Source organism: Formica exsecta, unplaced genomic scaffold (assembly GCF_003651465.1).
Source record: "Formica exsecta isolate Colony F162 unplaced genomic scaffold, ASM365146v1 scaffold120, whole genome shotgun sequence".
NCBI classification, from domain to species: Eukaryota; Metazoa; Arthropoda; class Insecta; order Hymenoptera; family Formicidae; genus Formica; species Formica exsecta.
In genome coordinates this window covers 4,011,361-4,021,994 of record NW_021848537.1, presented here as the reverse complement: position 1 = coordinate 4,021,994, position 10,634 = coordinate 4,011,361, and the positions used below count along the sequence as shown (strand labels likewise).

The window sequence follows — 10,634 nt, the reverse complement described above, 5'->3', positions numbered from 1 at the left end:
ATACTATAATATATATATTATATATTCTATATATATAAAATTTGCTATATTTTAATAACGATTTACATTAAAATATTTTATATATATCGAATTTTTACGGTATTTTGACACGTATTGATCTAATTTTTGTACTTATATGATGTAATTTAACATTTATTTATTTTGTACGATGTTCTTGGAGAGATACGTGATTTCTCTTTTTTTGTCTGTCAAATTCCTCGCGCGGATGCTGTTCGCCGCGCAAAGTTGTAAATTGGGTCGGCTTCGCTTTAACTACTCCTAATTGTTGGCGCGGCTAAAAATAGCCCGCGATTTACCCGGAAAATCGTGCGGATGATACCGGACATTACTCCGCATATATTTGTCGCATACATTTCCGCTATAATTGTGACTCGGGGTCAAGGGTTCGCGCGCTAAATTCCCGCGTCCTTCGATAAGACAAGTGCGTTGTTTTTTTTTCTTACTTTGAAATGGTAGAACATTAATATTATTGATTTCCTGGGTGTGTAAAATATGTAACAGTACAAGACATTAATCGCTAAAATTATTGTAAAGCGTGAAAATGTTGCGACAGATCATTTGTCGAATTTTGATTCATAACTACGTTAAAAATATTCGCATTTTTAAGTTTAATTTCTCAAAATTTCTTTATCAATTTTTCGCTTACATTTTTATTTGCTTTAATAATTCCGCGACATTGACAATTCGATATAAGATAATATTTACAATTTTGTAATTTAATTATAGTCCACAGGGCAAATCTTTACTTCACAAATTAATTATTAATTTTATATTTTAAAAGACTAAAAGTACTTTGTGCGCAATGTCAAATTTATGAATATCGCGAAATGTATTAGATTCATTATCACTTTTGACGTATAATTGATTCAGTCCCTCCTTAATTCTTAAAGAGAGAGAGAGCTAAAACTCTACTAAATTAAACTCGTTAATATATCGAAAATAAAGTAAAATCTCGATACACGTATACGGAAACTCTGGAAAAAGATGCAAAAACCTCTCGAGAGCAGAAGCCTTGAAATTCTCGTTCCGCTCGCGAGGCTGGCGTTCCTCGGATATCCGCGCCACGGGGATAAGAATCGCGTTTTGCGGTCGACCGGTGCACAGGGTCGTCGCCGAACACGTGCACGCCGTCACGTAGATAGATAGATAGAGGTAGGTAAATAGGTAGAAGAGAGAGAGAGAGAGAGAGAGAGAGAGAGAAGTTTTTTTGTTTTGACCTTGAAAATGACCTTGTCGCAAATTTTCATTATCATATTCGTAATCAGCGTTCAAAAATACAAAAAATAATGTAGTTTCAAAAAAATCGGAGGGTTCACCTATTCGGAACTCCACCCTTTCTTTCAAACATCTTCGTCAGAGAAAATTTCGAGGTCTAATATCTTAAGAATAAAGAATAAAGTCTTAAAAGATCGAATCTCTGAGAATCTTTACAAGGTTCTATCGCGGACAAAAAGGGATTTGTAAGGTATAAACAAAGTTTTCGGATGTATATGACCTTTTCTTTATCATTTAACATGCGTAGAATTCGTGCCATTCTCTGGAAGGGAACGTCTTGTATCGTATATGTTCGTTTCTCGCGAATATCTTGCTTTCAACTTTCGACCAAGTCTTTCGCACGTGCTGTCGCAACCACCACCGTCGGGTTACGACCGGGACGGGTTGTATGCACCCTGCAGCGAGAGTGCAGAGCGAGGTGCAAGGTGCATGCGAGCTCTGACCCAGATCGCGCGGTCGATATTCCCTGGCCCAGATCCGCTTCCTGAGATTGATATTTTTTCCACGCAAGCTCGACGACGACGACGACGATTGATCGTTGCCGCGACACACGAAATTCTACATAGATTTCTTTATTCATTAGCCTCTTGTACTGGCCCAGTTGATGTTGATGTTGATGTTAAATTCGATATAGTGTTTTATATATGTTATGAATATTCTACAAATATTCATAAAACTTGTCAAATATAATATGTGGTATAAATTGTGTGTCACCTCGGTTTAGCAAGATTAAAATAAGGGTCTTTACTTCCTGGAAAAACATGGAGAACTTGGAATATACAGTGTAGTTCATATTTTTTATTGCAGTTTTTAATGATGAAAAAAAAAAATTATGCAAATAAAAATATTTTAAATCTAGCACTTGAAATTTAATTGACTCTATTTTTTTTTTTTCGTATGATTGAAAAGCATACGAAAACGAACACAATAAAAAAATTTATTTTAGTACATTGCACCCAAAAAATCTTTAAAAAAATTCTCTTTATCAGTATTTTGAACAAAAATATGAAAGATCAGAGTATTTTTTTTTTTTTACAAAATTTGAGTAGACATCCCGAATAAAGACAACGAGTTTAAAGATACAGATTTTTCTTTTATATGGAGAAAAAGATATATCAATTCGAATCCGTATAATCGAAAGTATATTTTTTTCGAGGATGAATCTATTATTTAAGCGCAAGATTTCGATTTGGCTACGAGTTGTGCGTCGATACACGGTGTACCCGATGAACGACGACGACGAGGACGACGGCGAGTCGCCTCGGCGGTCGTCACTTTGCGCGTCGTTCGGCGAGGTCATGGTCAGGCAGCGTGCTGAAACCGAGAGTCAACAAACTCTGACGGCGGCTCGTTGGCGAACGAACGAACGAACGAGCGAGCGAGCGAGCAACCAGCTATCCGACCGGACAGTTAACCAAACCCGCCAAACGTAACCCCCCAGAAGAGAGAGAGAGAGAGAGAGAGAGAGAGAGAGAGAGAGAGAGAGAGAGAAAGAGACAGAGAAGCCGCGCGCTGTAAAATCGATCGTTCGTTCGTCCGTATGTTCGCTCGCCGGGACGCATCTCTATGCGTCGTTTTGCCATGGCGGACGTTTGTTCCGTTCCAGCAGCCGAAAAGCCGAACGGTACGACGGACGCCTGGGGCTAAAATCCCCCAGTCTCTCCCTTCCTCTGCCCCTTCTTTCCCCATCTCTCGACGCGATTCTCTCCCTTTCCGTGGGTACCCGGCGCGAATATTCATCGTCGGGAATCTACTCCGCACGAAACTTTGGGCTCTCGCCGTCACTTCAAGTTTCAGAGTATCTATAGAATTTATCGAGAGAGTAAAGATTGAGCTTTAAGGGCTTAGTCTACTCTAGCAATATGAAAAATTGAATTTTAGATTTTTTTTTTTTTTTTAGAAATATTAGAAATTGATTCTTTTGCCGCTCGCCAAGACTTGCATACTTTTTGGAAGATAGAGATATATCGCGCAGATATATGTCCGTTTCTGTTATGTTTGGGGATTATTATTTATATATTTTCATCTCGTCGCTATATAGCGGGAATAGAATCGTGAATAGAACGCGCGAAACACGTGTGCGCGTGTGTATACGCGGCGTGTGAATCACCTTTAGGGTGATGCTGCGTCTCGGGGTTGCCCTCAGGGGCCAAAGAGAGTGGGGTAACAAATACGACTCGCTGGCAAAAGGGTTGCGTCATGTGTGCAGCGTGAGAGATGCTTTTCTACGATTTATATTTATATTTAATTTAATATGGATTATATATTTAATTAAAATTTTTTTCAGAGATATATGTATACATATATACATTAAACTTATTTTAAATCTCAATTTTTTAAAAACTTCAACAAGGGATGTACATCAACATTCTTCTTTCAGAGATCTTATTTCTTAAATAATTCGCACTTTTTTAAAATCTTATCATCTCGCGATTATGCGGCGCGATGATGGGGGGGGGGGGGGAGGAACACGTCTATCTAAAAATAATTCCCGAACATTATTTATAGTCGCTTCTGTCGTTGCGTGACATCTCGACAGGTTCACGATTGACGTAGGCGACAACCGCGATCGATTGCCGAAAAGTTTAGGATCTTCAAACAAAACACGTTAATTCTCTTTCATAATCTTCGTTTAATTATTATTCGTTGTTCTTTATATGTGATGTAACGAATGCATCTTTTTTTCCGACGCCACATCATGTATATAATATACATATTATATTATTTTTTATATTATGTTTTTTGTGCAGAATTTAATATCCCGATTTTTTTTTCTATAAGCGCGAATCATACTTTTATTCATTTAAAGTCAGCTTTTAATAGGCCGCAATAAAGGTTTAAATGAGGTTAAGGTTGTTGAAAAGGGAGGTGGGCATTTGCTCATCCCCTCTGCTTAAAATCAGCCTCCACGTCGGTTCTAGATGAGATAGAAGACATCTTGCGACATACACAGCATCTGATCGTCACATATAATGACGCATCTATAAAAATAGTTCTCGGATCATGGTGGATTTTCGAAAAGCAAGATACGACTTTGATCCGAAAAGATATCTAACACCACATGTTAGATACTTTCGGGAGAAATTCGTGCATGAGGATTTGGGAGTTGACAGTCTTTGACAGTTGTAGACATTTGAAAAAGGTAAAATCGCAAAATGTGAAGTTAAGGAGGAACTGGATGGATCAGCACGAATTTGACATTTAGTCTAACGTGCAATGTCAAATTGATGAATCTCGAAATGTGTTAAATTTATTAACTTTTTAGCTAATCCGTCCCAGAGTTCCTTCTTAACTTCACCATCTTGCGAAAGGCCAGTTTTATTTATTTTTTAACGCCACGTTTACTTCTTCGAACGTCTACAACTGTCAAAGACTGTCAGCTCTCCCAAATATCCTCATGCATGAATCTCTTCGGGAAGTATCAATCCCGGAGAATGTGCCTAACTCGGGAGGACACGAGGAGGATAAATGACGCGGAGCGTACACGCATAACTAAGCCGGGCTGCGCGAGTTTGTCGACATTGTAACCCGTGACGTCGGAGGAGGACGACGACGACAACGGCGGCGGCGGCATCGTCTGCTCGGGACTCGATTCGCGTCCGCGAACGTCGTGACGTCAACGGAATGCGAGCCGGGCGTGCGCGAATCGTCGCGCACCACGTCATCTGCGTGCCTCCTCGCTCGCTCGCTCGTCCTCTTCCTCGGCTTCGTATCTCGCACACGCCGGAGACAGCGGCGAGTCACGTGACGTCATGGCTCGAAGCAGGGAGGCTCGGGGGGGACGACGCGGCGCGCGCGCGAAGGTGAACGACCCCGCGGACAGAGTTCAATACACCACGACGACCATATATTGAAGAAGAGAGAGAGAGAGAGAGAGAGAGAAACAGACAGAGAGCAAAAGACAGGGACAGAGATACGGAGAGTCCACGACGACAACGACGACGAGTTCCTCTCCGTCGCTGTTTGTAATGTTTCGTTGCTGCCTTCCTTCCCGTGGAAGGAAGGAGCCCCTTCTCCTCCATCTCTTCGTGTCCTCTACCTCCTCCTGGTCTTCCTCTTCGCATTACGCGAATCGCGGTGGCAATCGCAAGGTGAGATCATTTTATAATCGAGTTTCTCTTATCGTGTGTAAAGATTATCAAAGACTTACATCGATTTAAAAATTTTGGATGTTAAGACGTGACGCATTTTCTCCGTAATTATCATTCATTAAAGCGAAGATAATATTGTGCAACTTGCGAAAATCTGATCCATTTTTGAAAAAAGACATATTATCGACACATTAACTCCCATTAAATCTCATGAGAATTTTTATGTTGATTATGAATAAAAGATCTTGCATCGTCTTTTATTGAGATAACTTTGTTCATGTGTTATGTGTGTCAAATTTGATAAATCTTTATTATATAATTTATAATATAATTCAATCCAATATATAATTAAGCATTTAGAATTATATATAATTTTAAATATCGAATATTAATTAATCAATATTTTTAGTTACAATAAAAATTTCAATTATTGTTAAATTATAATATATAATTTAATAATGTCGTCTGGCCGGATTGATATGAATTAATGGTTCGCTAATCTTTTTATATGCATCTTTTAATACATAATCAGAATTTTGTTCGCGAGAAATGTGAAACTTTACTAGAATCTCATACGAGGAATTTCTCACGTTCCAATATTCGCCGTGATAACTTAGTTCGCAGTTCCTGAACGGTGTTCGATCGATCTGCTTTTATTTCGGTGCACCTCGTCTGTTTTTCTGCATTTGGCTGAGGAAGTTAAAATTAGTCGGCGCGACGCCAGCGTTACATGTGGAAGTCACTGACTTCCAACGATGAACTGGTCTTCGCGTAAATAAAAAAAAAAAAAGATTTACTCCGCAAACGCGAATAAAAACGCGGGTTTTACGAGGAACTGCATCTAATAAACAGATTCATATGCCTGATTTTTCAAATAATTCATAATCGAATTAATATTTGATAATATAAATAAAAAATTTTACTTTTATTACAATTGTTTTAATTAAATTAATTTTTTGGATATCATATATTGATATTAGTAGCAAAATAAAATAAAGGAAGATTATTTATATGAAATTAATTTATCCCAAAAATAGGTTGCAGTAAATGATTATATACGAAAGAGAGAAGGAGGAAAGAAAGATAAAAAAAAATATTGTAATATCAAATTAATTATGACAATTATCTATTGTTGGAATAATCTCTTATTACATTTATTCCGAGAATGGAACACTTGTTTTCATTACGGCGTTAATAGTGATTTAATGATTGCAATTAATATGAAGTATAGGAGAGAGGAGTGGATCTAGCATTTAATTATGATTTATAAATTTATTATTGGAAACATATTGTAAGAGTCGCATTGTTGTTTCCCGCGGGAGTGCGAAGCCCCGCTGCGCGACTTACACGCGATCATTTCTAACGGATGACATGAAAGTACATATGCTACTGGCACAAGACTGCACCTTGCAAGACGAAGTGCGTGCCGTCGCCGTGACCACGTGGTTCGGACATCACGATAAGATCAGTGGGAACCCACTAGGCCAAGTTTGTTCTCGACATTTATAACTCTTTTTAAATTATCGACATAAACTGTAGCATAATCCGATTTGCTCTTTAAAAGCGAGATTACGTGATGACTTGACGTAACCCTTTTTTTTTTAACGCGATGGCCGCGGAATTTTAAGGCGATATTTAACACTGGATTGAGGCCGAAGTAAACTTCACTTGTTTGTGTAAGATAAAAATTTGTTAATCAGTTTTATATATAGATAATTTTTGTCTCAGAATCTGTGCGAGAAAGAAAACATAATTATGCGCAAAACATTCAAAACAACTCTGTATAGTATATATAAGTATTATGCTTACTCATTACTGAGAACGAACTAAAAATAGCGCTGCTTATCTAAGGTCAGGCAAGTTTCTTAAGCATGATTGTCATCGATAATTACTTGGTGCGTAAGCTGTTCTTTTTTTCAAATTTGCTCTATTTATTCGTTTTACATGTATATATTAACTCAAGTTCGAGATATATATAGTTTAACGTAAAACTGTCTTTTATTTTTTCGTATTGCGTTTAAAGTTATAGTTAACACATGCAACTTGAAATTTTCTCAATCGATCGATAATAGATTTAACATCCAAATCTCACATCATGTTGAACAACTTTTTGCTTCCACGTGACGCGATCGACTTGGATCGATTCGACTGAAAGTAACAGCTTTTCCTTTCGTAAAAGTGAGTTAGCGAATGAGCAAGTGCACTCTCGTATTGGCGACGTTTCAAGGGCAGCACGCGGGTAAGACTTTAATCGCCGACGTCTTGAACGTTTATCACGTAAATGTTACTTTAACTTCCGTCAACGATTGCATAACTGACTTAGAAACATTGAGAGATCGGAAATCTGACGATTTTTGGCAAAATTTTTAACAAAATTAATAACTCAAAATTTAATAATAAAAAATGTAATAATTCAATAAGAGAGAAAAGTATTATAAAACTTAAATATGAATACTGTATAAGATATGAAACTCTCTCTTTCTCTATTTTATATTTTTAAAAACGTTTAATATACATAATAATCTAATAAAATGTGTATGTGTGTGATAAAGGTAATAATTGCAAATAACAATGCAAAAAGTTTTTTATTGTTTTGTGATACATAATTTGCTTTTTTTAAATATAGATTTCACACGATTTGCATGGAAATGAGTTTTTTAAATGCTTGCTGTTCTAGTTTTCGTAAATTTCGATACATTTTTTATCAGATTGGCGAAATTATAACTCGGTAAGAAAGTACCGTATGATTCTTGGCGTACGTAATTAAATGGTGTTAGTTAAAAATAATTTAATTCCGTCGCCTAACGTAAAACTGTCTTTTATTTTTTCGTATTGCGTTTAAAGTTATAGTTAACACATGCAACTTGAAATTTTCTCAATCGATCGATAATAGATTTAACATCCAAATCTCACATCATGTTGAACAACTTTTTGCTTCCACGTGACGCGATCGACTTGGATCGATTCGACTGAAAGTAACAGCTTTTCCTTTCGTAAAAGTGAGTTAGCGAATGAGCAAGTGCACTCTCGTATTGGCGACGTTTCAAGGGCAGCACGCGGGTAAGACTTTAATCGCCGACGTCTTGAACGTTTATCACGTAAATGTTACTTTAACTTCCGTCAACGATTGCATAACTGACTTAGAAACATTGAGAGATCGGAAATCTGACGATTTTTGGCAAAATTTTTAACAAAATTAATAACTCAAAATTTAATAATAAAAAATGTAATAATTCAATAAGAGAGAAAAGTATTATAAAACTTAAATATGAATACTGTATAAGATATGAAACTCTCTCTTTCTCTATTTTATATTTTTAAAAACGTTTAATATACATAATAATCTAATAAAATGTGTATGTGTGTGATAAAGGTAATAATTGCAAATAACAATGCAAAAAGTTTTTTATTGTTTTGTGATACATAATTTGCTTTTTTTAAATACAGATTTCACACGATTTGCATGGAAATGAGTTTTTTAAATGCTTGCTGTTCTAGTTTTCGTAAATTTCGATACATTTTTTATCAGATTGGCGAAATTAACTCGGTAAGAAAGTACCGTATGATTTTTGGCGTACGTAATTAAATGGTGTTAGTTAAAAATAATTTAATTCCGTCGCCAAGCCGCCGACGACTAAAGAAGGAAAAAAGAAAAGAACGGGGGAAACGAGAGATTGCAACCGTCGCACTGTGTGTATTTTGGTAACGAAGCCCTCGGTCCGCGGAATTTCCATCTTTTCTTTCTCGAAACGCGAACGCGGTGTTTCCAAGCACGATGCTTTTAAATCCTTGAAAGATACAATTTCGGCGTGAAAACATTATTTTCATGCGAATGAATTTGTATTCAACGTATGTTCAATATATATTTATCTGACAAATACATTTTGCTATTGAAATATTTTCGATTCATCGTCGCAATTCTTTTTATATTTAAACAGGATGGGTCTAAAGCACACTCGTTCTTGATACAAGTACAAATTTTATGATAGAACATCACGTTTAATAAAAGAAAAAAAAATGTTGCCTAGAAGAATAATTCTTATATAAAACTCTTTTTCCACGAAAAAAAAAAAAAAAAAAATTTCTTTCTATAAAAATTATTACTTGTCAAATTTCGCGAATAGGATTAATTTCTATTACAACAGGTCGCTTGTAATAAATTACCCAATATACGACGTCTTTTAATTTTCCCCACAATGCGTTCGTGATGTAACGCCATCCTCTGTTGATCGGCTTCATTTAAGACTCACGCGAGACAGGTGTTTTTTTTTCTGTTTTGCTCGCCGTAAACATAAACGCTCGCGCGTATAGTTCGTTACGTGCGCTCGCGGTTCGCACTATTTATAGATTAAAGGATTAAGGTAAGTTCGGTGAGGTGAGGTGAGTGAGGTAACATTGTTTGCGCTCGCGTTTTTACATAATTAACCTTCGCGGTGTTATTCGCCGCGCGGTATATTGCATTCCCGTCGTTCACGCGATAACCGGCTCGGATAACGGGTCCTTACGCAGCCGCCGTATTAATTCATCCCGCTCTCGCTATGAATCGTATCCCGACGATTGATCTTCTACGAGTTCGAGTTTGCGTTACATTTCCCCCCGTAACAATCGGAGGAGTAATAGTTAGATTTTGTTCAAGTGTGAAGTATAAAATTTTTGAAATAAGCAGTTATTAAGCTTTAGGTTTATCTACTTTTAAAAAAGGCATGTTAAGTCGATATTCGCAAGTATTGTTGCCTCTTTTGCGCGATGCTGATTGATTATCTCGATACAGCTGCGTAGTGTTACTTCATATCAATAAAAGCCTGTCATAGTTGAGCGACGCATTTGACAGTTTAAATTAAATATGTGTCAAATGCTGTCAAACTGTCGCTCAGCCATGACAAGCTTTTATTGATGTGATGTAATGCACAGCGCAGCGTGCATTAATTTGCGTGTTTTATAATAATAACGATGGTACTAGATGCTTTTTTCTTCCTAATAAGCGAACAATTTAATGGCTTTATTTCTTTAGTATCGTTAGAAAAAATTTTGAGAGTCGCTGCGGCGGATGAGCTTCTTGGTCGTCCATTCTCCGCGCAACAAGAGAAACGAAACCGGAAACTACCGTCGCGTATATTTCGGTAACGGAGGTTCCGGTAACGGAGGGTAGGCGGGGAATATCGAAGAAAGAGCCGCCGCAAAATTCCGGAGCGACGACGGTTCCTATACACCGCTTTCGCTTCTCTACTGCAAGGGTGGAATTTGATA

General features: G+C 37.1%; 1 protein-coding gene across 2 annotated transcripts in view; it reads left to right on the top strand.

Annotated features, from left to right (window-relative positions):
• Positions 1-10,634, top strand: part of LOC115242548 (histone demethylase UTY-like) — a 67,530-nt gene that overhangs the window by 5,931 nt on the left and 50,965 nt on the right. The window lies entirely within an intron of this gene.